The sequence below is a fragment of the Ammospiza nelsoni genome, chromosome 14 (genome assembly GCF_027579445.1).
Source record: "Ammospiza nelsoni isolate bAmmNel1 chromosome 14, bAmmNel1.pri, whole genome shotgun sequence".
Taxonomy (NCBI): Eukaryota; Metazoa; Chordata; class Aves; order Passeriformes; family Passerellidae; genus Ammospiza; species Ammospiza nelsoni.
In genome coordinates, this window is record NC_080646.1 from 20,870,707 (window position 1) to 20,898,185 (window position 27,479).

The 27,479-nt window shown below is 48.1% G+C and overlaps 1 long non-coding RNA gene across 1 annotated transcript; it reads right to left on the minus strand.

Annotated features, from left to right (window-relative positions):
* Positions 1-20,623: 20,623 nt before the first annotated feature.
* Positions 20,624-27,071, minus strand: LOC132079324 (uncharacterized). Its single transcript, XR_009419389.1, has 4 exons — positions 26,823-27,071; positions 23,993-24,033; positions 21,043-21,177; positions 20,624-20,764 (listed from the first exon to the last, which is right to left on the minus strand). It is a non-coding gene; the product is annotated as an uncharacterized LOC132079324 (long non-coding RNA).
* Between the last annotated feature and the right edge of the window lie 408 nt (positions 27,072-27,479).

A 27,479-nucleotide genomic window follows, 5' to 3' on the forward strand; every position in this document is an offset into this window, starting at 1 on the left:
ATTATGGTTTTAGCGGGAGCAGGAAATTGGGGAATCACATTCCTGAACCCCGGCCGTGGAAACCGAGCGTCCCAGCTGGTCCCAGCCCTGGTGGCCATGGCAACAGCCTTGGGAGCGGGTCCCTGGCTGGGGCTGTGGGAACCTCTTCCCTCTGGTGCCCAGGGACAGGAGTGGAGGGAGTGGCTGCAGCTGTGTTGGGGCAGGCTCAGGTTGGATGTCAGGAAAAGGTTTTTGTCCAGAGGCTGCTGGGGCCCTGCCCAGGCTCCCCAGGGAAGGGTCCCAGCTCCAGGGCTCTCTGAGCTCCAGCAGCGTTTGGACAGCGCTGCCAGGCCCCGGCTGGCATTGTTGGGGTGTCCTGTGCAGGGCCAGCAGTTGGACTGGAGGATCCTGATGGGTCCCTCCCAGCTCAGCCAATTCTGTGGTTCTGGGATCCCGTGAGCCTGGGGATGGGGCTGCAAATGGTTGCCATGGCAACGGGCTCTGGCTGCAGGCCTGAGCTGGTGTCCATGGCAACCACCCCATCATGGGGTCTCCATGGAGCTGCCGAGGGACTGACCATAGCAACAGGGGGCTGCTGATGGTTGCCATGGAAACTGACCATAGCAACAGGGCCTGGTGATGTTTGCCTGCTAAGGATCAGATTTGTCACAGGTCCTCAGAGAGGTTCCATGGGGACTTTCCTGGAGTCTTCAGGCTGTTCCAGAGCTGGAATGTCACAGGCAGAGACAGGGGCTCTATAGAGACCTCCCAGGGCTTTCTGGGGATGGTAAAGAGCCGTGTGCTCAGAGGCAGTCACAGCCATTCCATGGTTACATCCCAGGGGACCTTGGGCTGCAAAGTCACCGATCTGTCACAGGCACTCACGGGCGCTCCATGGTGACATCCCAGGAGTCCCCAGGCTGCCAAAGAGCCAGGATGTCCCAGACACTCAAAGGGGATCCTCTCATGGGCACAAAGGGAGCTTCAGGCAAAAGCTTTATTTCTTTATTGGAGAAACTCCTCCTGATACGTGAGGTGCAGATATTCCACGAAACAGCCACCATGGATCCTCAAACTCATGCAGGGCCCCTAGACGTCTAAAATTCCTTCTATGAGAGGAGACTGGGAACGGCTGTATCCAATCCAAGCTCCAGTCTTTGTCAAAGGTGTAAAAGATTGGACATATGAATTGAACTTAAATGCTATTTGTCCCACAGGATTAATCATAGAATACCCGATAAATTTCTATAAATACAGCTCTGATTTTTTCTGATCGTGATTAGACGGAATGGTTCATTTACACCACAGAGTAAATGAAAAAAATGAGTTATTGCTGCAGTCTTAGGTGGTCTGGATACAATCTTCCCCGAGAGTGTCTTGTGCCAATGGGTAGGAACCATGAGAGCACCAGCACACAGACACAAACACAGACACAAACACAGACATACAGACACACATACACATACACACACACACACACACACACACACACAGAGAAATGCTGAAAGTGTCCAGAGGCCAAAGAGAAAGGATTGTCCAGGGTATAAATGGAGGGAAAGAGGGTGCAATGGAGAGCACCAGAGATCCAATGGTCTGAGGGCTCAGGGGTGGTACACTGGTAAGGGACCAGTAGGGAATGCCAGGGTAGATGGACAGGGTTACACACCAATGGGAAGGGAGAACTCACCAGAACATGAACATATGAGTGTAAAAGGGGTAGAGAAGGCCAATGGAGAGCACAGAACTGGGAAAAATTTACATAGTGCTGCAGAACACCATGGGGAAGTCTCTTTTCTCACCCTGAGCTGTGAGGAGTGCCCAGAGCCTGTGGTATGCCTTTCCAGGGCATTGCTACTGCCTTTTCCCTGGTAGGCTCACAGGTTTGCACAGTTGTGCAGTGTCACAACGATCTCCTTGATTCTGCAGCCCTGCTGTGGCTGCTGTGTAACAATGGACCTGTGGTACTGTGAGGCTCCATAGTGTCACCAGGGTCCCTTTGGTTACACAAGGCCCTGCTGGGACATGAGGGACCCTTGGTTCCATGAGGTGCCTGGCTTCCCACAGCCCCTCATGAACCCGTAAGGCCTCTCCGAGTTCCCCATGGCCCCTCATGGCCTCTCAAGGCCCTTCATGGCACCTCATGACTGATGGCCCCTCAAATCCCCTCACAGCCCCTCTCAGCCTCAGGGCCGGGGCTCCACCCAAGGCAGGAGAGCAGGTTGGGCCCTACTTGTTCTGCTTTAATTTCAGTCCCTTCACAGCTGCAAGTGAAGAAAGGCTGAAATGGAGCCTTTCCCCAGCGTTTCCCTCGGGGTTAACTGCGGGCTGAAGCTCTGTGCTGGCCCCGGCCCCAGCGCCACCATCCCTGCAGCCGCCAGGCCTTTGCTGTCCCCCCGTGTCCATTCCCTGTCCCCGAGTCCTGCCCGGCTCTGGCAGCAGCAGCAGCCGCAGCACAGGGGGCGCCGGCCCGGCCCAGCCGGGGCTCCCGGCCAGGAGCAGCAGCAGCGCCGGCCCCTTCCCGCCTGCTCCTGCCTCGGCTCCCAAGGGCTTTTTCCAGCTCAGTTCTGGAGCAGAGCAACCAGCACCCACACACAGCCCTGACTGCTCAGGGCCCGCCTGTGCTGCCCCGAGCCAGCCCTCAGAGGAAGAAAGGATCGGGTTCCAGCACTGTTTCCAGCTCTGTTTTACTCACCCTGAGGTGACAGGAGGAGGCTGCTGGTGCCTCTGCCTTGGGAATTGCAGATCATGGCTGCTCTTGGCCCTCTTCTGCTTGCAACCTGAATTTTATCCATAAAAATGCAAGTGCCTCTTTCAGTTGGTGCTACCCACGGTGCTTTCATGACAGTGAAGTCAGTATTTTTGTCTCAGGCATAAAGATCAGCAGATACTGGAATGCTCACCAGCACCTGAACACTAAGATGAGGGGAATTAAAGCTTCACAGGCCACATTTGCAGGGCTCAAACGGAGCCCTGTTGCTGGCACTGATGAAACAGAATAAGCTGACAGAGGCTGTCACAGAATTCACCTCCGCAGTGTGGAGTTAAATTAAAAAATCAACCAGGAGAAGCAGAAACCAGAACTTCTAAACTCGCTTCATTGCTCCTTCCCAGAAGCAGGAAACGCAGATGCCCAGAGGTGTTTTGCACTGCTGCTGCCCCCAGTTTGAGCCCAGTCCCAACGTTAACCTGACCCCAGCCCAGGGAGCTCAGCGCATGCGGGGCCAGGCCCAGAGCCCCGGGCACAGCCACCATTGCGGGGCAGCGGCGCAGACAGAATGTCCTGCGGCCCAAACCTCCTGCTCCTGCCACACAGCGCCAGCCTTCTCCCCCTCCTCCTCCTCTCCCAGCACGGCACAAATTCCAGCTCGGAGGAGGCTTTCCCAGACAGTGCTCTGGCTCCTGTTCAAGTTGAATGTCCCTGCATAGAAACAGGGCATCTTTCAGCCACTTCCACAAGCTCAGGCTTCGCACTTCATGGGGTATCTGGGATGCAAATGGCTTTGTTAAGAAAGCTTGGCTTTCTTAACAACGGAATGGATTATAGATTACTGAAAAAATGTCACCCATATTCCAGGCAAGGTTTACCAAGGCATTTCTTGCATTTCTTCTTTTCAAATTCTTTCAGTTGGCTGCTCTGGGAAGTCCAGCTTGTACTGGTGCTTATCATTAACTGATTGTGCTCTTGATTTACGCAGCAAGACACCAAATGTGGAATCATCTATATGGAACTGTTATGAATGATCAATCGAAAGCCAAATTATAAAAAATCTGAAAAGATTTCTTTATCATTTTCCGCTACTAAAATATGGTCTTCAAAACCACCACAGCCAAAGAGACAGTGTTGAGCCCGGGGTTGGTGCTGGGTGAACCTGGATCCCACCTCTATTGCATCGGACCCTCCACCATTCACGAGAGCTGCTTCTTGCAGGGATGCTTTATACAGTTTATTATGCCTGAACGAAGAAGTCCCAGTTTCTTTTGTAACTCTGCATATTCATAGTTGGTTCTTTCAGTGTGCAGAGCTGGACAATTGCCATTTCCTTGTTGATAGCCAGCACTGATGGGATTCAGGGAAGTCACGTATTCACAGGTATCTTTCTGGCGACTTTGGCTATCTTGATCGATGTTATCAACAGGGCAATGATCACTCTTAGGTGTCTTCCAATGACATGACGATGTCTCAGGATAATGGTGATCATCGCACTCTGTGTGTCTATTCATGGGCTAAAGTGCAGATTGTTATCTGGCCACCTTCAGGAATTTCAGAATTTGAATAGACGCCTGCCTCTCAGGCTGCTTGTGGTCAGAGACTTGTTTGGATTTTGCAATCTTCATGAAATACATGCTTTTATAGCATGAATTATTTCCCAACATATATTACAACATCACTACAATCTCACAGAAGAAGGCAATCATACAGATCAGTGTATAGTCAAATTGCCCCCTAATTCTCATAAAGCCCATCTCCTCTGTACACCCTTACTTTGTATTTTTGTTTCTCAGTCATCACAGAACTGAGAGCTGCAAGAAAAAGAGAAAGAAATATGAACAGGTATCCCTTAGGTAAGGGAAATACTGGACTGTCAGGAACTAAAAATAGTTGATAGCATCTGTATCAGGCAATACTTTTACCCTCCACCAGTGTCCGTTTCAGGCATCCTGTTAGCATGACCTGGGATTTTGCAGCTAAATGCAATGGGCGGCAATTTGAGAGGCCTACAAGAAAAAAATCTTATCAGACTTTCCCCCCCCCCCCCCCCCCCGGGCCCCCGAGTGAAAGGTGCAAATTACAAAATGAAAGGGCCTACAGAAATTTAAAATTTTCTAATTTTAGAAAAATATAGTATTAGCATCAGATTCCAAGGGCATAGAGATATAGGAGCAGCAAGGAAATGCTCCCAGAAATGTTTTCTAGCCTGAAGAGACAAGCTAGCCACAGGAAGAGGAGAGAGCCACTTTTAAAATGTGTGAATTACTGAATGCAAGAGCCATTGACCCTTTCAGCTTCTCTTTTTAACAAAAAGTAAGCTATTAACTTGTGTTTATGAAGACTTCAGTTGGACTTCAATGTTTTTGAGACAGCTTCTGAGCAAAATACAAAGAAACTACATTACATATTAGTAAATGCAGCATCTAGAATAACAACTAAATACTCCTATCTCATAGTTAAATGTTCAGTTCTTCATAAATTGTGATTAAGACCATGAAATGCAGTACCTAATCCAGTTAAATCCCACCTACACCTCAGATTTGCTTGTGTAACTAATATTTTCCACTCCACTCCCTATCCCTTCTCTCATCACAGTCCTCAAGCCCTCAGCCAGGCACAAGCCAACTTCTCACCTCAACTGCTGTTAGCAATCACCAAGCACCTGGTAATTACCTGAGCACCTGCCCCACCCACAGCAGCTGTAGGTCCCTGGCTGCTGGGAGAACAGGTCTGAAGTACAGACCCGAACACCACCAGCCCCCCACAAAAAAAAAAAAAAAAAAAAATTAAAACTTTTCTGAATAATTTGAGACTAGTAAAAGATCAGGACATGGAGGGACTTGTTTATCCTCTTTAGGCCAATCAAGAAAAGGTTTATAGCCTTCTCTGGAAAGGGAAGACTGGGTGGTTTTTCTTGAATCAGAAGCATGTTTTATCAGCCCAGTTTCCTTCCTCATTTGTTCCTGCTCCCCAGGAGGCCATTCACTAGGCATATATATAAATATCTCTGTCTGAAAACACATCTACAGGAGTGTATGACTTACATTGGTGCGATTTAAAACATAGTTTTTATTGTACAAAAATGCAAAAATCTGTTCTAGGAGAGGCACATCTTGTGGAGCTGTAAGGACCCTGACAGCACATCTGCTACCAAAGCAACAATTCTTGCTCTGCAGTGGCTTAAGCGGGCTGAGATGGAAGTGTTTCTTCATCAATGCATAAACCACAACAAAGTAGCAGTGACAAGCCTTTTTTCCAAGTCTGACTGAAGGTTTGGGAAGCAGGTCTGCCTGCAGAGGGCACACAGAAGCATGACACGTTTGCCTACTGTGCGCCTAGAATTTCTACACCGTCATATCACTACTCGGTCACTGAGCAAGCTGACAGTGTATGACAGGTTATCCTTCCTGCATAGAAAGTCACAGAGAGAAGAAGAGAGGAAGAAAACATGGAAGATGACAATGCAAAAGAAGTTGAAGAAATGTGGCAAGGATCGAGCATTAAGGGACAGAAATAAGAAGAGAACATACCCTTGAACTGTAAAGTCCTGTCAGGAAACTGCAAGTACTTGCATATATGAGTTCACCACGTGGACTTGCATGCTTCTCCACATTACCATTATTTCAAAAATTTTGCTTCCTGGGCAAGCTGCCAGGTCTCCAGTACCAGTCCTAGCTCCCTTCCAGCAGTCTGCATCTGAGCAGGGAGTTGAAAATAGATCAGGGATTACCTTTTACGCTGTAAGCATTCAAGACAGCCAAAGAACTTTGAGGAAAAAGGCCATACTGAGTGCCCAGGACAAAGAGATCTTTAGAAATTGGAAGAAGGAAGTATTGACTGAGGGTCACAGTTATGTTGAGGTTCAGCCTTTCAAAGGTTTGTTGCTTTTCTACTGAAAACTGCAGGTGAGAAAGCCTAGGCAGAAAAGGGAAGGAGAAGCTATGTAAACAAACCCATAGCTGTACACAAGGACAGAGGCAGATTTCTTCTTCACCAGGCTGAAGAGAGTGGTTTTATTATTCAAAAAACAAAAGCCAAACTACCCCAAGTCAAATATATATTCTCCCACTACATTTAGATATTACAACAATAAAAATGCACTATAAAACTACTGCAGTAAATTAGTCAGTTAGGAACAATAAACAGGGCACATGTTAATAGTATCCATATCTATCTTTGGAAAGATGAGCAATTACAATCTGCATCCCAGCTCATGCTCAGTATTTACTACAGTGTCAAATAACAATAAAGTCAAACATAACAGATGACTGATGTTCCTACCTTCTGTTTCCAAACAGAGTTTTAAAAGATAGTTTATTGCAAAATCAGTCTCAAGTATGTTCAAGGCCTTGGGAGCTCTCTAAGTTTAATTAACATCACACATATAGAATCCATTTTATAATTTGTGTAAAGCCAATATTATAATATTATAATTTGTATATAACCATCTATTTGTAATATTGCTGAAAGAAGGCACACTTTTCTAAATATCTACTGGCTTTGGTAACTGCTAAAGGTAATGTAGATTGGGCTGTACTAGTGTTTACTCATCTTTCTGTTGCACAGAAATCTTGGATACGTCAGTGTGTACATCTGTAATTCTGGCATTTTCTGAAATTAAAGCGAGAGGAGAAATGGGCTAAATTCAGGTACCTAAAGTTACGTATCAACATTTGCAGACATAAATCAAATACACAAGGAAATCTTTTCTATGGGAAGAATGCCAGAGCAAATGAAAATATGTATTGATAAGGATAATCAACACAGTAGAAATGAAGAGCATCTGGACCATAGGAGAGAGTGTATAAAATCACACTCTGCATCAAGAAACATAATTCGTATTTCTTCACAGCCTTCTCCCTTTGCATGCCCCTCTGCAAAGTGCAAGGGGCCTCAAGGACTGAAGGAAACACAGGGAGTCAAATGGAGACACTTGCACTGTCTATCTGGGGGCTCTTGGGGAAGCAGTTTCCTTGGGAATCAAGCCCCTCTCTTCCAAGGGCACTTCCCCAGATGTGTACATTTCATGGGCAACACCAACCCACCCTTAAGTGCGTGGTGTGGAGGTTCATGGACATCACAACATAACCAATATGATCCAGTGAAGCTAAATTTATTATTCCTAAAAAGACTCTATTTATAATAAATCTCTACTGTCCACGTGTCTCTAGCTAATATATGATTGGTTAATCCTAGCTGTTTACATGTCTAAAATAGAATGCTGATTGGATCAACTAATTTTTTATGCATCTTGCTGTGGTTGTCTGGCCCACCCATGGCTCACTTTCCCAAACTTGCTGACAAATTTGCCGAGTCTTGATGACTCTTCTTCATGTGTCTTTTTCAAGGATAAACCGAGCTCATTTCTGAATATGTCCATAATTCATTCTTTGTGAAGGTGTTCATTGTCCATTATTACAAGCAGGCTGGATTGTACATTGGCTGAATATGGCCCTTGTCTTGCAAAAACTCCTCCATTCTGTCTCTGAGCCATCATTCGAACCGGTTAAACAAAATCCTCCCTCTCACACTGTAAAGAATGTGGAATTAGAGTTGGAATGTGACCCTGAAATAGAAGCAGCTCAGAAACTACAGTAGAAAAAAGTTATTCCAGAAGCTATTGTAGAAGGGACTTTTCTCTCAAATGATGTAGAGGCTTTTCCTGTAGTAACTAATGCTGCAAGTAGAGTTTGAGAACCTTTCAGTTGGAAGATTTTAGAAAAATTGAGAGCTGCAATTTCACAATTTAGTTGAAAATCCCAACTTTCACAGTCACTTCTGCAGTATATTTTTGCATCTAACACATTAATTCCTGCTGGTATGCATACCCTAAAAAGACTTTGAATGCCACCCTATCAGCAGGTGATGTTTCATAAAAGCTGGGAGGAAAAGTGTGCTCAAGAAGCAGCAAGACCTAGAGTGCAGGGTGATCCTCTGTATGGTTTAACAGCACAACAGTTACTTGGCAAGGGGCCCTGGGCTACTGCCACTGCCCAGGCTAGGAGCATTGATCAAGTCTTACAGATGAGCCAACAGCTGGCATGTAATGCATTTCTTGCACTTCCAGATAAGTTACACATTATGTCTTTTACACAGATTTGTCAAAGAAAGAATGAAGACTTTGATAAATTTTTAGACAAATTGCATGAAGCTATCTATAATCATTCTGATTTAAATTCAGACACAAAAACACAATTGTATGGACTTTGGGATCATTACTCCATTCCAAATGGCTTTCCCTTCAGTCACAAGAGGCTTCCATCTCTTCCAAAAACTGCCTGCTGAAACTCTTCTGCTCCCTTCCAAATCAGTTTACTACTCCAGCATAACCCTTGAAGCACGGACAGACAACTCTTCAACTAATTATAGTAGAAAAGAAGGGTATTTATTGCAGCCATGGTCACCTGTGAACTAGTTTCCAAAGACACGTGCAAGGAGTTGCAGACTCCTGCTCTCTATTTCTACAGAAAAGGTTTTACATTAGGTTTCTAAGGACCCATAATACATAATTATTTCCTGCCTGCTTCACATTTTTATCAGCTGAATATCTATTACAGCTGCGCAATTGTACTCCCTTAACTGGGTCGGTGGGATTTTGAAATGAGGGAGTGGTTGTATGGGAGGAATAAAGCCGTCTTCCCCATGGTGAACTCTCCTCCCATGGCCGGTTGGCAAGACCTTGTGACCTGCTGCTCATGGTCCAAGCCTCTCCTAACTATTCAATTATTCTTAAGGCAAGGTATTTCTATGGTCTCTGCTTCTTCACAATTGCTTCCTCTATCCCTGTCACTCCTAGCTTTATGTTCCTAACATATTTGGTACTCTTTAACTAAGGGACGTGATTTCTGCTAGTGTATTACTAACTTAGCTTCTTACCTCATTTTAAAATCTTAACTAAAATATGCAATCTCCTACTATCCCAATTCTATCCCCAGCTGGCCCCTCAACTCATCTGCACTTTTCAATTATCCTAATGACATTTTCAGCTAATCCCTTGACTCACCTCAGGCACAACCTCGACTGCCTCTCTCCCAGCAGCTCAGAGCTGTATTGCACAGTGCTTGCTGTGTGCCAGAGAGCACAAAGCAGGCTGGCCTGGTGGGCCTGAATATTTCTGCCAAACACTCTGCATCTCACACCTTTGCTCTGGCTCAGTGCAGAACTGCAGGATTGCAGGCGCTTCCTCCCAGAGCTGCGTGAGGCGCTGGCTCCTGCAGATGGGCCCTGCCAAGCTGTCCCTGCCTCACGCTGGCCTCGCTTCCCTGGCACAAGTGCCGGGCCTGAAGGAGCTGCCCTGTGCTCCAGCCTGCCCAGCAGCCCGGCTCCCTGCCCCGGTGCCCAGAGTGCTGCACACACTGCTGGCCTTTGCCAGGAGTTGCAGGGCAGCCGGCAGAAGAGGAGGAATCCTCAGCCAGCCCAGCGGCCCGCGGCTGCCCTTGGCCTTTCTCTGCTCCTGGGCACACTCCAGACGGCCATGGCCTCCAGGCCGGGCTGTGCCCAGCACGGCTGCGCTTCCCCTCGGCAGCAGCCAGCTGCCACCTGGGCCCTGAGAGCGGAGGATTCGCCCGCTCCCAGCAAGAGGCACCCAGGGCCTGGCTGCTGCCTCTTGCAGCTCCAAGGGCCTCCTTCCAGCCTGCCTCTGCCGGGGCTCAGGCTGCTCCGGCCTCTGCCGGGGCTCTGCTGGGGCTCCAGCCCGGGCAAGGCCGGGCCCGCTCTCACCTCACAGGCGCTGACAGCTCTGCACCACAGGAGACCTTCCCGAGCACCCTCTCTGATCTTTCTGCTTTCTCACTTGAGCAAGGCTCTCCTCCAGCCAAAGAGATTATTGCATTTAGGGATACAAATCCAAGTGGCAGGAACCCCATTGCTCTCCAGTCACAGCTGAAGGCCTGCATCTGCACAAGATGTTTGGGCTGCCTCATTCTTCCTTTGGTTTTGCCTTCAAATGCCATTGCCCTTTCTGCCTCAACTAGAAATACCACAGCTGTGCCATAACCAGCCAGTGGGTCATATTCCAAAGGCAGTGCGGTCTGGAGAAGATGAATGAAGAAGAGCCCTCCTCACTTAGGAAACCATACAAAAAAAGCCATATGTGTGACTTAGCACCAATAAAAAACAATTGGTAATTCAGAAAAAAATGTTGAATTTTCTGAAGGGGTCAGAAGGAGGAGAATCTTCTGAGTTGATGTTTCAGAAACTTTATTAATTACAACTCTAATCTATAATTCTATGCTACAAATCTCTTTAGCAACCCTACTCTACAATCCTACTCTAAATTGGTAAGAGAGATAACATCTTGACATGATTGCTATGTTCTCGTCTCCTAGGGTTAGGGTTAGGGTTAGGCTTAGGTTTAGGTTTAGGCTTAGGCTTAGGCTTAGGCTTAGGTTCAGGTTTGGGTTTAGGTTTAGGCTTTGGCTTAGGCTTAGGGTTGGGGTTAGGGAAACGGTAAGGGAAAGGGTAAGGGATAGAAATAGGGATAGGGTTAGGGTTAGGGTTTGGGTTAGCATTTAAGGTTAGGGTTAGGTTTTAGGTTTAGAGTTTAGGGTTAGAGTTATTCGTCTTCTTCACTGAGTTGATGACTTGTGCCAGGATGAATGGTGGCTTGGCTGAAGTTACAAATGGATGCTGTCCACCGGAAAAAAAATACAACAAAGAACAGTGAACCATTACTTTCCAAGCTCATTGCTTCAGGGACTCAATCAGGATACATCAAGTTCCTGGAAAGACCCAGAAAGAGGAGCAATGGGACCATCTGCTTCCCAGTCATCCCCAATGTGCAAGACCTTGCCATCACAGGCAAACCTGGCCCAGAATCTCACTCATCTGTTTATTGTGATGTCTTCATCATGCTGGGATTTTTGCCCTGCAAGTGCTCTAGAAATGGCGCTTTCTGTCCCTGGGTTTTCTTCCTTTCAGGAAACTCCAATGACTCACATAGGTCCCTGCCTTTGAAAGACAGGCACTGTGCTGATTCCCACAGGGACAGAAAGCAGTGTCTGCCTTTCCATGCCCTGCCCCTCGTGTGCTGGATGGCACCTTCCTTCCCAGCAGGGCCAGCCCAGTGGCACTGGGCCCTGCAGTTCCCTCTCTGCCACACAACCTGGCAGTAACCCTGGCACAGTTCCCGTCTGCTTGAGCGTGCCAGGCAGCAGATGGGGCTGGGACAAGTCCCTCCCAGCTGTCCCTGTTTGTATGGCAGAAACCTCTGAGGGTGGGCTGGGGGGCACCAACCAGGGCCCCTCAGAGGCTCACAGTGAGCCCCCCACAGCCCCTCCTGCCCACAGCCAAATCTCTGACCCCTAGGCTGGGACTGGCTTCCTTGGGTTCCTCCACCACCATTTCACGTCTCTGTACCCTGCATTGCTCTACTTCAATTCTTTTGCCATTAGATAAAACTGAACACTCCACCAAATCACAAAAGAGGGCAACAGACACAGTAAGAGGACAGAGCACCTCTCCTCACAGGAAATGCAGAGGGAGCTGGAGTCATTCAGTTTTGTGAAGGACAGGCCCCAGGGAGACTTTATTGCCACTTTCCAAGACTTCAGAGTGGCTTTGAAGAAAGTGTGGGACATCTTTTTTAACAGGGCCAGTTACAATAGGATATGGACAAATATTTTTAAACACTAAGGGCATCTAATCTTACTAGGTCTAAGGAAGAATTTGTTTACTCGGAGCATGGTGCCACCCTGGCACAGCTTGCCCCAAGAGCTTGTAGGTGCCCCATCCCTGCAACCATTCCGGCTCCGGTGGCAAAGGACTCTGAGCAACCTGATCTCTTTAAAGATGTCCCTGCTCATTGCAGGACACTTGCACCAGAGGACATTTACAGGGCCCTGCCAGCCCAGCCCAGTCTAGGATTCCTCACCATTTTCATTTGAAGAGCAGCAAGAGTGGAGGTGAGGAGGAAGGGGGCTCATCTGCTGCCTTGGGCTTGAGTGGAGGAGGAGCCCATCCCTCAGAGCCTGTTTCACCTGCAGCCCCTTCACATTTTACCTGCAGGAGCTCCTTGGCAGACCAGCGCTGCTCCTCGTCTGTCTGCAGGCAGCAGCTCAGGAAGTCACGCAGCAAAGCCGAGAGGAGCTTGGGCTGCCGCAGCTGTGGAGTCCCTACTGTGGCTATCAGGTATGTAGCCTGGAGAGAAAGGAGACACCAGGCTCCACCTCCTGCTTTCACATCTCTAAGGCTCTCCCACATCCCTTTGTTTAACCTCTGTTCTTCAGTGGCAGTTTCTGCCCTGGCACAGACCCAGAGATGACTTTCCTTTACCAACCAAAGACCCAAACCCCGATGCAGCCACAGCTTTTCCACCATCCTGCAGATCTTGCCTTGGCAGCTGATTTCATTGCCTGACCTAGTTAGTGGGAACTACATCAGCAAAAGGACATTTGCTTCTCTGAGGATTCATGCCAGCTTGAGATGGTTTTTGGAAGAGGGACTTTGCTATACTAATTTCAAGGGTTAGTACATGAAAGGCATCTCTGCAGTGCTTGTTGGTCCTTTAAGAGCACGTGCCCTAGAACAAAACTCATCAAGCTTTTTGTGCTGTTCTTGAAAACAATGGGAATTGGAAGAAAAGAAAGGAAATCCATCAGTTAATAGCCAGGTAGGGAAACAAACATTTACAATCTCCTCTTCAACACAGACACATTAAGATGCCTGCACAAATGTATTGGGATGAAAATGCCTGCTTGGGCACACAGGAGCCACCTGCAGCTCTGTCTCTCAGCAGTCTGAAAATTTCAGCTTCCCATTTTTGCAGCAAAAGAAAAATTGTCTAGGTCAGAAGAAGGAGAGGTTCCATCCCTATGGACACCCTCTAGTCATTTGGCTGCTCAAGTCAATGCATTAATGGTAGGCCCATGCCAGAAAGTGCCAGGAAACAAACAGGAGGTTGTGGCAGGCTCTCCACATCACCAGGCTCTGGCTTGGTGACGTGCAGAATGTTGCTTGGGCTAGGAGAGAAACACGGTCACTGAGTGTTTCAGCAGCACTGCACAAGAAGCAGAAGAGACTCTGTGCATTACACCCTCATGCCCATGTTTCCCAGTGAGAAGAAACTGCACACAGGGTTAGGTTCCTCTCTAAAGACCACAGTTTTAGAAACTTTGTTGGGTTTGGGTATCCTTCCTTCATTTCTGGAAAGATAACAACACTTTTAAGATGCTTTTTTCCTGTTATTAAGGCCATCTACACAGACAAAAGAACTGGAACCACTAACCCAAAGGAAAGTGTTGAGTGAGAATGGAGTTTGTTTGGAGTTTGTTTGCATGTGGTAAGGCTTGAGTTCCCCCACTGATGCAACCAAAAGTACAGCAGATGCTGATGTGTTGCAGGGACATTTGTAGGAGGGGACCTTGGTGGAAGTAGTTCCAGCAGATGGCAATGGGATTTTGTCCAGTGGCACACAGGACATGGGAGAGGTGAGAAAGACAGTGGGATCAGTGAGTATTTGCTCCTTACCGTGCCAGAACTTTCGCCCAAGTAAGGAGGTTCTTGTTCTATCATTTCAATTCCCACAATTCCAAAAGACCATATGTCCACTTTGGGGCCATATGGTTGACCTGTCACCACTTCAGGCGCCATCCACCAAGGAGTCCCGGTTACCGAGCACCGTCTGCTCTGCTCAGGGGTGAGCTGAGTAGCGAGGCCAAAATCAGCTGAGGAGAAAACAAAATACTGGTTTTATCTGAATTCTGTGCAATTAGGAAAGCAAGCAAAAGAATTCCCCAGCAGAAGTTTGAAATTGCTCTGTTGAATCTCCTGGCATTGGTGACTTTAAAACTCCCCCCATGTTTTACACTGCCTCTAGCAGTGGCTTTTGTTCTTTGGAAACTTTAGACTTGTAACTCCCTCCCTCTGGAAGGGACACACACAGAGCAAGGCCACTCTTGACTGCTTGTGGCTCCTTCTACCTCTGTGCACGTTGCAACTGTGCCCTCAGCTCGCAGCAGGGGTCCCTGCACTGCCACCAGCACCATTTTTGGGGAGCTGGCAGTCACGCCAAGCAGCCCCACACCCACATCCCTGGAACGCTGCACCTGACCAAGAATATACTGACCCAGTTTGACAGAACCGTCGGTTCTGAGAAAGATGTTGTCACTCTTCACGTCTCGATGGATCACATCGTTTGCATGAAGAAAATCCAGTCCTTGCAGGCACTGAGCGAGAAAACAGAAACAGAAGGGCAAAAATGAGTGATGTAATTTCATCACACAAGAAAGGAAACAAAGAATCTAAAAGATTCCCTCTCCAGGGGAATGGGGAGTAATGGCAGAACAGTAATGGCCACTGAGAGGAAGAGCTTGCTGCTCCAACACTTGCAGAGCAGGACCTTTCTGAGGAAAGGCACGTCAGCTTTTGAAAGAGCAACAGCACCTGCTGTTGTAGGCTGTCCCCTGCCAACCAGCCAGGATGACTCCTGCTGCAGCGCATGTGCTCAGAAGCAAAGAGCATTCTGGCTGCACTCCTATCCTTTTTAGCTGAGCACTGAGAGAAACGAGTCTCTCTCTTCTTTCTTTGCTGTTTGTTTCAAATCCTGCCACCAGCACCTTTGCTTTTACAGGCAAGGAATGCAGTGAAGACAGACTCCAGGCAAACATTTAGAGAGGCAAGGTGGAGAACAGCAAATACAAATACAAGAGACAGAGCGAGAATACAACAGCAGGAGATAAGAGTACTGGCACTGAGTACAGGGAGTGCAGGGGCACTGGCAGGCCTTTCACTTGAGATGCTTTTACTTGCCCATAGCATACCAGCAACACAGAAACAAAGCTCGGCACAGGAAACCTCCCCTGTTCTGAGCCCCTGTTTCCCAGACAATCCTGCCCAAGCCCTTGGAAACAGAGCTGGGATTGCTGACCTCCCGACTGATGGCTGCTATCTCATCTTCAGACAGGCAGGTCTGGCTGACGATGTCGCTCAGGACACCTCCATCCATGTACTCTATAACCAGCAAGAGTTCCTCGCCCAGAAGGTAGCTGAAAGAAGGAAACAAGGGGGTAGAGATGAACATGCATGGCTACGTTGATTTTTTGCTTCCAGGTTTCTTATTTCCAGATGCCTTTGTGACAAGGACAGAATCAAAGGAATAGACATTCCCTCTTGGCTGTGTATTGTTTGCCATCTGAGCAGTCTCAAAGAGAAAGACACATCTGTGAAAAAGGAGATGTCTTAGATGGGCAGCAAATGAAAAGTGCAGTTTAGAAACAGCCCAGATAAAAAACATGTCAGGCATGGTGTTTCTGCAAATAAGCACCTAGTCTTCCTGGCATGCATAGCAATGGCAAAGAGGGGCAACAATCCAAGGGAAATCCACTGTAGGATGGTTCATCTGCACTTAAGAAACTTTAAAAAATCAATCCCAAATAAATGTGGAGGCAGTGAACTTTGAGGCTATTGAGTTGGGAAGATACAGCTGATCCAGGTTTTGAATAATTTTGTGAGTAATTATCAAATTAGGTGTGCCAGGGAAGACTCATGCAGACAGATGCACTCTCTTCTCATCCATTGGAGATGAGTAGAGAAATATGAATAAATAAAAATTAACAGCTTTACTTGCTGCCACTGACCAAAGTGGGTTTTGAACCTCTCATGTTTGCTTTATGTAAACACACATCCATGGGATAAGACCATGACCTCTCACCTGTCTAAATAATTCACAACATTGGGACTCCTATACCTCTTCATGATCATTATTTCATTAAAGGTTAGCTCCTTCCTCCTCACTCCTTGAAGATTTATTTTTTTTATTGCCACCTAAAATAACATTGAAAATCAGTAACTTGAGAGGTTTGTGGCACGAGACCACAAGGCACGTGGAGCGAGTGATTTTGCAATGACACAGCTGAGCTGTGCCAAACTGCCTTGTGATTAGGCACTGCAGTAATCAGGAACTGACATTCCAACAGCCCATTTCTCTGCTCCCTTGGGAGCCAGTTACAGGGCATGTGGGGCCACTGACATTTGGCCTTGACCACTTGGTAACAGCGGTGTCTCAGTTATCACCCACAAACCGCTGACCACACTCTCTGCTGCTTTGTTTGGGACTCAGAAGAAGGAATCCATGCCTTAATACTCTGTGGGTACATCTTGTGATATGGGCAGGGCTTAGGGCTTTCAGGGACGCCTTGCAGATCTCTCCCTACGTGCAGTTCCCAAGTGCAGCACTGCAGGTGGCTAAGGAACTACCAGTAACTTTCAGATGGATTTGCTGGCAGCCAGGAATGAGAATTCAGGACTCTGAAGCTGCAGCCCCAAAGAGCAGTGAGGTGCTCGCAGGCACCACCTTTGTTTTAGCAATGGAGAGCGAGTGAGCGCGTCCTTCTCTGAAAGGAACCGCTGCCCTCCGTGCCTTCCTTCTGGCAGCTGAGGAGGACAAAGTCCCAAATGTGTTCTGTGGGCTGGCACCAGTCTGTGCTTCTTGTGCCTTTTCAGCACAGCTCTGCCCAAAGCTCCAGCCACAGCTCACACCAGAGGGGAAAGCCCTCGAGTGCAGCAGAGCCTGCAGGGGATGTTGACATTTACCTCTCCTCCTGTGGCACTGTTGAGTGCTCTGTAAACATCTCCAAAAGTCCTAGAAACAAAACAGAAGCAGAGAAAGGAGAAGCTCTTTAGATCTTGCAGTGAAAGCCAGCCCACACAGGAGATCTCTGCTGGAAGTGTCAAAACCTGCAGGATGCAGGAGGGCTCTGCCAGGAGGCAGATGATGCATTTTCCTCTCAAGTGCATGGGCACTGGGCCTGTTCCTGAAGCACTGGGGTTCAATTTCTAAAGGGAGTTTAGTCTTTCCTCTTGGGTTTCACTGTCTAAACAGTGTGGTTCCTATCCTGACCACAGAGTGTTTCCCTCTTCAAACCAGGGGAAAGAATTGTTCCTGGGAACTGTTATCTCACAGCTTTGATAGGGCATAGGTTGATCTTTCAGGCAAGCAAGTTTCTTCTCTTTTCATTAGTGTGCCAGTATGATTTTGAGACATACACAAAATGCTAAAGAAATTAACACAGAGCTGTCCCACACTTGAGAGACAAGGAGACCTTCCAGGTCCTGTTCCTTGATGCAGGCAAGACCTCGGTAGCAAGGCATCTCTGACAATGCCTTCTGAGCCCACTCACAAATTCTGAGCAGCATTGAGAGATGGGACAATCTATCCCCAGCGTGTGATCATCTTTGCAGCTGGCCTGACTTCACGCTGGATAGACATTCCACCCCAAAAACACCTGGCCCACGGCTGTGCAGGAGTAACTGCTGTTGGACTCACCCGCTGCCAATAAAATTCAGATGCGTGTATTTCATCAGGGGATTTTCAGTGGTGTTCACCATTCTCCCTGAGGGAAACAAAATGCAAGATGCTGACTTTAAAGCAGAGATCCCAGCTTCCAGGAGATACAAAAGGCAGCCCCAGCGCCTGGAGCTCTGAGCCCTTTGTGGTCGGCTGGGTAACAACAACCACAACCAGGCAGACAGCCCTGCAGCACAGGTGGCCAGCACAGAGACTGATTTGTACAGTCCTTTGAAGAGTTCTCTTGACAGGAAACAAAGCACAGGGACATACAATCCCAGGAGAGGAGGACATCTTCCCCACCTTTCAGCAGTTTGCCAAAGGAATGCCGTCCCATTTGTAAACCAGAGCAGCTCAAGCTGTAACCGATCCTGACGGGGCTTTCAGCATCAGGACCTGTTTGTGAGCAGGCTGAGCTCAAAGCTGCCCCTCTCCCAGCTAAGGCAGGCTCCAGCCTCTGCAGTCCCTCCAGCCCTCAGGGACAGGGCACTGACCACAACAAGGCTGGCAAAGCCCAAGCATGAGCACTGACAGGCACTGATGGGAAGAAGCCAGAGTGAGCCTGAGCCCCAGACAAGCTGTTGCCCCCATTCAGGACACAACAGGATGGGCTTTGAGATCAGCCACACCCAGGCACAGATCAGTGCCCTTTTTGTCCCAACAGGTGATGGCAGACACAGAATCCACTGGGCTCTGGTCTCAGCCCCACCAGGTCTCTTATCTGAGAGCACAGCACTGGCAGCTGTTACGGGCAAGAAGCAGATTCATTGGGTTGTGCTGCAGAATCACAAAGGGCTTGATGTGTTTTCCTAGAGACTGATCTGAGCAGGGCCTGGGCCAATGGGTAGGATTCTAACAGTTATGGGAAAGAGTGGGAATCAGGTATGGAAAAGTGCCATGGATCTGAGGGATATACCATGGCTGGGCTGGAGGCTCTCTCCTGAGAAATGCCTGCAGTACAGTTTTATCTGATCACGCCACTTGGATGTGTCTCCTGGACACATCTTGATAAGCATAAAACTAGAAGATTAAATAAAGTTTGTTATCAAAGTCTCTGTTTTTTCTTTGGGGGCACATGGAAAATACCTTGTGCTCTCTATTTGTCCTGTAACCTGATGTTCTTTCAAAGTAGTTCTTATTGACAAAAAGATAGCATTCTCTTCTTGACAAAAATATAGCATTCTCATGAAAATAAACTGCAGATGTAGTAGTGGTAACAGGAACAGTCATAAAAATGACATCAGTAAAACGTGGGGTAGAAGGGCTCCTTCAGGATGGAGAAAAACACAACAAAAAACCCCCACCAAAAATGAACAACAGAAAAGCAATCCCACCCCACCCCCCCCCAAAAAAATCCCCAACCAAAAGGACAAAACTCCAAAGTCAGTCTATTTCTGTGAAGTTTTTTTGCTGTGATGACTGGTTGGAAGTCAGGAGTCTAAGGAGAATTTAGGAAGCTAAAAATTCTGTTCAGTTTGGCCACTAGCACACAGGACTTGCCTAGATCATTTGCTAGGTCACACCTTCTGCTGATCCAAGAACAATCCCTGCTTCAGCCTTTAGCAGAGAGGGAAGCTCAGGCAAACCCAAGCCAGTGCCAGGTGCCCTCAGAGGCAGCAGGAACACCCAGAGCTCTCTCGCTGCCCCGGAGCACAGCACTGCCTCTGGGGAGTCCTAAATGGCCCTGTGACACCGAGCTCAGGAGGAGCATTTGGTACAGCTCTGCTGACACCTGCACACAACACACTGTCCCTCAGATAAGAAACACCCCAGACGTACCCAGCAGCTCCAGGTACTCCTCCTCAGTCTCCTGTTCCCGGGATGTGCCCGAGCCTGAGTTCCCAGGTTTCACAGAAGGGCTTCCTCGAGGTGATGCTGCTGCAGCAGCAGGTTCAGAGCCCATGATGTGCTGGACCTGGAGCATTTCTGGTGGGCACTGTTCCTGTGCCTCACTCCTAACTTGGGGTCCTTCATTGCCACACATTCCCTGCAAGTCTTCGCAGGCTGCCCGGTGAGATGTCAACACTTGCACCTCAAGTCAAACAGAACAAAGCAGTCAGACACTACAGCTTGTCCCTGTCAGCCAGGAGTCATCGACTGTGAGGAAAGGCAAAGAACAGATTGACAGGGGATACAACAGCTTGTTTCAATCCTCCATCTGGGTCACCAAGTTCCACTGTAAAAACACCTCAAGAAAAAAGGAGAGCAGGAACTGGCCAGCAGGAATCAATTTGGATGACTGCTGGCCAAAAGGCCAAAGGACAAGTTTCACTGTCCAGGGCAGCAGTTGAGATTCAGCACACCAGGAAATGTCCTTCAGAGGGACTGTGATACACACACTACAGCAGCATGGCACTCAGAGGCATGGCCCCACTCCCTGCTGCTCTGCACTGGAAAGGCAAGAAGGGCAGAAACCACCAGATTGGTGACTGCAGTGGCTGCATCCCTCTTTCACTCACTTGGTTTTGCAGAGACTGACGGAAGCGATTAAGTTTCTCTCTGATGATTTTCATTTCTTCCTCCAGCCGCTTATGCCTTGCCTTGATCATACTGTGAGCTGTCTGAAGCTCTGCATCCAGCTGTTCCTTCATGTTCTCTAATAAACAAAAGAGAGGACATTTCATGAGTGGAGTGTCTGCCACTCTTTCATTCACCTGGTTTTGTTGATCGCCCCTCTGCTGATGGAGATTCTCCTCTTGAATTCTACCCATGTCTTCCTTGTTCTTTCTCTTCACTGCCATGATGTCACTCTGAGCTTCGGGCAGCTCTGCTTGTGGCTCTGCCTTGATGTTCTGTACACACAAAAGCAGAGCAAGGGACTGAGAGCTGCCATCAGGCTCAGCTTTTTTCCTCTTGCAGCCTCCAAATCACATTTATTCAGCCCCTTCTTTCTGCTTCCCTCCCCACATCCGCCTCCATTGCAAACCTCCTGTCCCAGGGCTGATCTCTGCAGATTGCAAGGCTCTGTGCCTCCATTGCCCGTGGGACTCCTGGCCTCCTCAGTGCCAAGAGCTCTGGTTTATGCCCCTCTTCCTGCCCTTCCCTCTGTGCCCTGGCCAGTCAGGCTTACCTGCCCATTCTCCTGTGGCTCTTCCACCTGCTGCCTGAGCTGCTCTTCCTGCCCTCGGGCTGGGAACAGCTCTCCCTGAGTCTGGCATGGCAGCTCAGATGAGGCAGTGTGCTCCTGCTCTTTCTCTAGAAGCACCTGCACAGAAAGCAAGAGAAGATGGGTTTCAACTTCCCATACGCCCTTTGTGGGCCAAGACTCACAGACTGCTGGGCTCACACGTTCCCAAAGCACTGTGCTGCTGCTCTCCTGGGTCGTTCTCTGCCCGAGGGGAGGCACAGATTCCAAAGTGACCCTGGCCCTACAATCAGGGGCCATCTGGGACTGAAGCTCCAGCAGCCTCTCAGGCAGCTGACAGGGAAGGGGTGGCATTTCTCAAGGGTCGGGTGAGGGCCTCCCTCTGCTTCTGCCGTGTCCTGTTTGTCTTTCAGTAGTGACTGACTCCCCGCCCTGTCCCACAGCTCCATCCTGGCTCTGCAGGGGCTTCCTGGGTGAGCTCACTCCTTGTGAGAGACACTTCTGGAGTTCACGTTCTCTTCAGGCCCGCACCAGCATTCCTCCTTCCTGACATCCACACTCTTGTTAGAAAACCGGGTCATTCAGGAGATAAGGATGCATGCAAAGATCTCTGATGGAAGTCAGAGAACCTCTATGGCCACCTCAGTATATGGAGGAGGACCAAGGTGTTTCTTCTCCCTCTTTTGTCAACGGAGAATTCTGACCAGCAGTAACAGAGTTTCTCATAAGGCCCCATTAACGAATGCACTTACACAGCCCTGGGGATGCCAGTGAAGGAAACCATGTGTCATGTATGGCATGGCATGTATGACCAGAGTCACCAGACCCCAGCTACAGCATGGGATAGTTCCACTCCCTTAAGACATGCAAAAATTTAAAGGACAAATGAAGGCTTCAGGTCAGAAAAGGCTGGAGTAGGAAAACATGACGGGAAAAAGCAACCATCTCTGGAGGGGGAAACATCTCTGCCTGCTCAGGATCAGTCAATGGAACTTGTCTCTACTTCTCTCCTGAAGGGATGCCTTTAGGTGAGCTTTGCATCTTCCACTGCTTTGGAGCAGAGCCAGGAAGATTAAAATAGATAGATAGACAGATCTCACTTTTATCATCTCTCTTTACTGTGCTCTAGTATTTACATTCTTTGAATGGAGAGAGATATAATTCTCTCTCCTAGGTTTTTTTTAAGGGAAGGTAGTGAGAAACTCATAGAAGGAGAGAAAACAATTATTATCTCTCCTTGCTGTTCTTGTTTTTTAGTACATGAAGAATGTGTTATAGTGATTGTTTACTGAAAGTGATTTGTTAATTGGATTTTAGTGATAGTTGTCTAGACTGATTTGATAATTAGATAAAAGGCTGTGTGGAGACAGTCACAAGTTTTTCTTTCGTATGTTTTTAGTATAATATCTCTTTAGTATAGTTTTAATATAGTACTAGTGTAATATAACATAGCTTAATAAAGCATTTGTTTAAACTTCTAAATCATAGAGTGAAAGCACATTTTTCGCCACGTGGGGGTCACCCTGAATCAATCCTGTCCTTTCTGTCGCTACACACATCAGCACTCGGCAGCAGTGCCCCAACCAGCAGCCATCCTGAACTTGCTCTCCTGTTGCTTCAGTAACCCACACTCTTGGGGAATCTGGAGCATGTAGGTCCTTATGGAATGCAATCAGACCCAGAGCATTGCACTGGGAACGGCTCCCTTTGTGCATCTGTGCTCGGGCAAGTTCTTCTCTTGGACTCGCCCACACTGATGGTGCTAAAGTGGCTGGAATCAGAAATGCAGCCCAGCCCCTCCCAGCTCCTCTAATCTCTGAGCACCAGCTGGAATGCAAGGGCATTGATTTCCTACTCAGTTCCCAAACACAACACACACTGATTCCCTGGGCAGCCAAAAGACACGGGAGCCGTTAACCTGAAAGTTTCTGCCATGGCTGGAAAAGGCCAGGAGAGATTCAGAAAAAGCTCCCTGGAGAAGGAGAAATTGCACAAGGCTTCTCCTTCTAGCAAACAAACAAATCAACAAACAAAATATGAAAGTGTTACCCACACCAGTATCTAAAGCACTTGGATGCAGTGAAGGGATGTTTGGCAGGGAAACAGCCCTCGTGCTGAGCATTGGCTCTATGGATCCAAGGCAGGGATCTATGGAAGTCTGCCTGAAGGTCCCTCATGAGCCCCCATTGTCCAGGCTAAAGCTCCCTCAGCACCTCCTCCCTGGCCTTGTGCTGCACCCCCTGCCCAGCTCCCCTGTCCCTCTGTGCCCACGCTGCAGCCCCTCCATGACTTTCTGCTTCCCAGGGCCCACAGCTGCACACAGCACTCCAGCTGTGGCCGCAGCGCTGCCCAGCACAGGGCCACGCTCCCTGCCCTGCTCCTGCTGCCCCACTGCTGCTGGCACAGCCACCGTGCCCTTGGCCTTCTTGGCCCCCTGGCCCCACGCTGCCTCATCTTCAGCTGCTCACGGCCGCCAGCCCTGCGTCCTTTGGGCCCACGCAGCTCCCCAGCCACAAAGGTGCCCATTGCACTTCAGATACTGCAGGCACCATTGCAAGATGGCCTTCCTGTGCTACCACCTCATGTTCCAAGTAGATATCATAAAGTTTGATAGGAATAGGATTCTAAGTCCCTCTCTTTAAATTAAAGTGATCTAATTCAACTGTACAGGAAATTGCTCTTAATTAAATTTTCCCTATCTGCTGTCTGCAAGCATTTTTCTCTTTTCAAAACTAGGTTTTTAGTTCTTCAAACTCTGAGAAGGAAATTTAAAAATATCTATCTCTGCCTTTATTATTTTTGTTACAGGCATGAATATGGTTTTTCTTTCGGCCTTCCTAGCTGGCCCTCTTCAGTCTACTGCTACTGGCCAAGCTCACATCTTCCTCTACAATTCCTAAACACCAGGAACATGAAATGTTCCTTTCTCACTCACCTCAGGATCTTCAGTGCTGCTGAATACACACTTCAGGTGACCTGTAGTGGGAAGGGAAAATGAACCAGATGGTGTGAGAAAACTGCCTGGGCTGCTGAATCCAACAGAAAAGTCAACCCAAACAGAGATGATTTCCCATTTCACAACATCCCTCCAGGAGACACATCTCATTCACACAGCCAGCAAGAGATCAGGACAATATTCTTGGTTGTGCCTACACTGCAGCCAGTTTAGCCAGGAAATGAATACAAATATGATCAAGCAAATGCAAAGTGTTTTTAACACTTAATGCTCCTGTTCTACCAAACACATAAGACAGCTTCTGAAATCTTCTCCTTCAGGTACTCTTTTTTTTTTTCACTCAGTGTCATGCACTAATTCTGATTAACTTGCAGGAAATAGTTGCCCAGAAAAGCTTCCCCAAAATCCCCCAGAGGTGGCGCAGTTCTATTGTGGAAAAGCACAGCAGCACTTCCTTTCAAAGGGAACAACTATTTTAGCATTTAGTAAAAGATCAAGTTAGTCAAATACTTTCATGACAGAATTTAAAAAGAAAGAAGCTTTCTCTGAATTCTGGGAACAACTGCAGAGTTTTTGGAAAGCCTTAAAGAACGTCTGCCAGTCTACATTTTCAAAGGTGTCTTGCTTCTCCCAGCAACCTGAGGAAATGACAGACTCTGCTGCCACAGACTCTCCCGTGCAGGGAACGGAAGCCCTGCAGGTTCCCCTGCAAATGCTGCCCCTGTGGCTACAGACACCCCCTTTTAGCTGAACCTCTTGACAGGAGCTTTACCAAAGCAGAGGCATCCTAATGCTCTTTCTGTTTCAAAATCAGAAACTCAGCCCCCAACAAAGAGCAGGAAGACATACAAAAGCCAGGTTACTTTACACCCTAACAAAGCAGAAGGGAAACCTCTACTTACGTGCAAAATTCGTGAAATAATAAATGGAATAAGTAATGCCATATGCAGCAAAAGCTGCAGTGGCCAGATGGTTAATTATTGGCATTTCTGCAATTTTTCTAAACGCTAAAAAAACAAGCCTCTTGTCAGTGGGCAGCTGCCTACTGACAGATGCTTTGACCAGGAAGGTTCTCCTGATCTGAGCAAGGCCTAGGGCTGCTCTGACACTCAGGCCTTCCGTGCAACAATGCAACCTTCTGATGCCACTATGACGATGGGGCAACCATGCCCTGACATCACAAAGGGATAGCTCTGTGTTGGTCTGTGAGTTTATGCAAAGCAATAACCAACCTTCCCTACAGAAAACACAAAAGAGCCTGGGAAATTCTCATCTGTCACAAAGCAGCAAAAATTCCCCTCATGGGCCAAACCCTGTTGTTCAGAGGATCCAAGAGGAACTCCAGGATTGCCCCAAGCACCTACAGCCTGTACCCCAACTGAGCACTCAGATGGGACACAAGCAAAGGAAACCAGACCAAGACAATGGCCCACAGCATTGCACGTGTGAGAAATGACTCTCACTTTTAAAATTTTAAAGGTTTAGTAAACCTTAACAAAGGACTGAATAAGGAAAAGTCGCATCATTGGGAGTCTCTGTGATTAGTAGCCATGTGCTCATCTACAAAAAGGATGCTCTGCCTTTTATACCCTCAGCCCCTCCAAAAGTTTTGTCAGTCAACTCTTTCTCTGCTGCCCATTGGTGGAGATTACTTTCCTGCATCCCGACTGGAGGTCAGGTGTTGTTACACGCTGCCTGCTGGTCACAAGCCAGCCCTCCCCAAATGCCCTGACTACCCAGGCTGTTACAAGGGGGACGGGAAAGAGGACTATGGGAGGATATATTACAATATAATCACTACTCATTTGAACATCCACATAACATCTGCTTCTTAATTGTCAGACCCAACCATTGCATTACTTGTCCAGAACACACAGAACCAGGAGAGAAGCCACTGTTGGCATCACAGCTGAAATGTTTCCTAACAAATCTCCCCACATATTTGCACCTTTATTGGACATGCCCAGGGCTCCGGTGCGGGTACATCTCTGCCTCTCTTCCCCTTTGGCAGCAGTGGAACTGGCAGCATCTGCCCGCCAGCAGCAGCTGCTCCCAGCTGGGAACGCCGCTGGCGGTGCTGATTTCCAGAGGCTTCTGTGTGCCAGGGGAAGCCAAGGCAGGAGCGGGTTGAACGGCGCTGGCGCTGCTGCTGCTCTGTGCCAGAGAGCCCCGGCTGGGCAGGGCACGGTGCCCACTGCGCTGCGGGCTCCTTCTCCTGCCACAGCTGGGCACACCTGGCAGCAAGGCATGACAACCTGTGGGCAAGCCAAGTGGTGTCTGGGGCTGCACTGCTCTGCACACACCCTGGACACCTGCAGCACACAATTTTAACCCTCAAACTGGTAAACCAAAGGAAAACAGCTGGAAAAGATTTAATTTTGACCATTCTTACCTGCTCAACAGAAGTCTTCAAAATGAACGTTACCAAGCAGGGCCCAATTCCTGCTGCCAGCTCAGGGTTAGAAGAGAGGCAATCCTTGATCTCAGCACTGGGTGTGTGGGGAATCACTTCCCTAACACGTGCACACCCTTACTAGTTTGTATCCATGGATCTAAGACATATTCAATACTTTGCTGAAACTCACAGGCTAAATATTCCCCCAAATTATTTGATTTACTGATTGATACTTATTGACTTCTTGATACTTAAATCACTTCTCCGAATTTACTGACAAGAGGAGTGTCCTGTAGGGCCCTACTGGTCATTGTCCCAGGTTCAGGAGGAGACCCATGCAGAAAATAACCCAGGACAAAACTGGGCTTGCAAAGCAAATTCATTCCATTTGTTGCAGTAGCAAATAATACATACCAAGCCCTGGATTCCTAAAAATCTGCTGAGCGGGAGAAGGAGGTGGAGCGTGGTGCTCGGCAGCAGGGGCAGGTAGGCAGTGCACTTTCAGGACATCCCCTGGAGCAAAACCACGTGCATCTCATCCTTCTCACCCTTCCAGCTCAGAACCAGGCCTGGGATCTCCTGCTCAGGAGTGGAATTTCCCAGTTACAGCATCGGCTCACACATGGCTGGTGTGTGAGATGAGGCCATGAATCCAGGATTTAAAAGAACTGGAAGAGTTAAAATTTTAGCAAGATTTAGTTAGGGGGAAAGAGCATAGCAAGAAGAGTAGAAATAATAAGGGATAGTTAATTTTTATCAGATAAGGTAGTTAAGGCTAGGGTAATATATCACTTGCCTGTCTTTACTATGTTTAAAGAAGCGGGATGGGATGCGGATTTCTTTGTGACAAAGAAGAGGACCGTAGCCTGCACCTGGGCCCCGAAACCACAACTATAGCCAAGGGGTGTGAAAGCCTGCCAACAGATCATAAGGAAAGAGGTCAAATTGAGGAAGACGTCTTGGCCTTCATCAGAAGGAGACCATTCCCCACTTTAAAACCCACCAACCCATTTGAAGTGAAAGACTGCAGAAATGCGAAGGAACTTTGGACTCAATTATAATACATTTTAA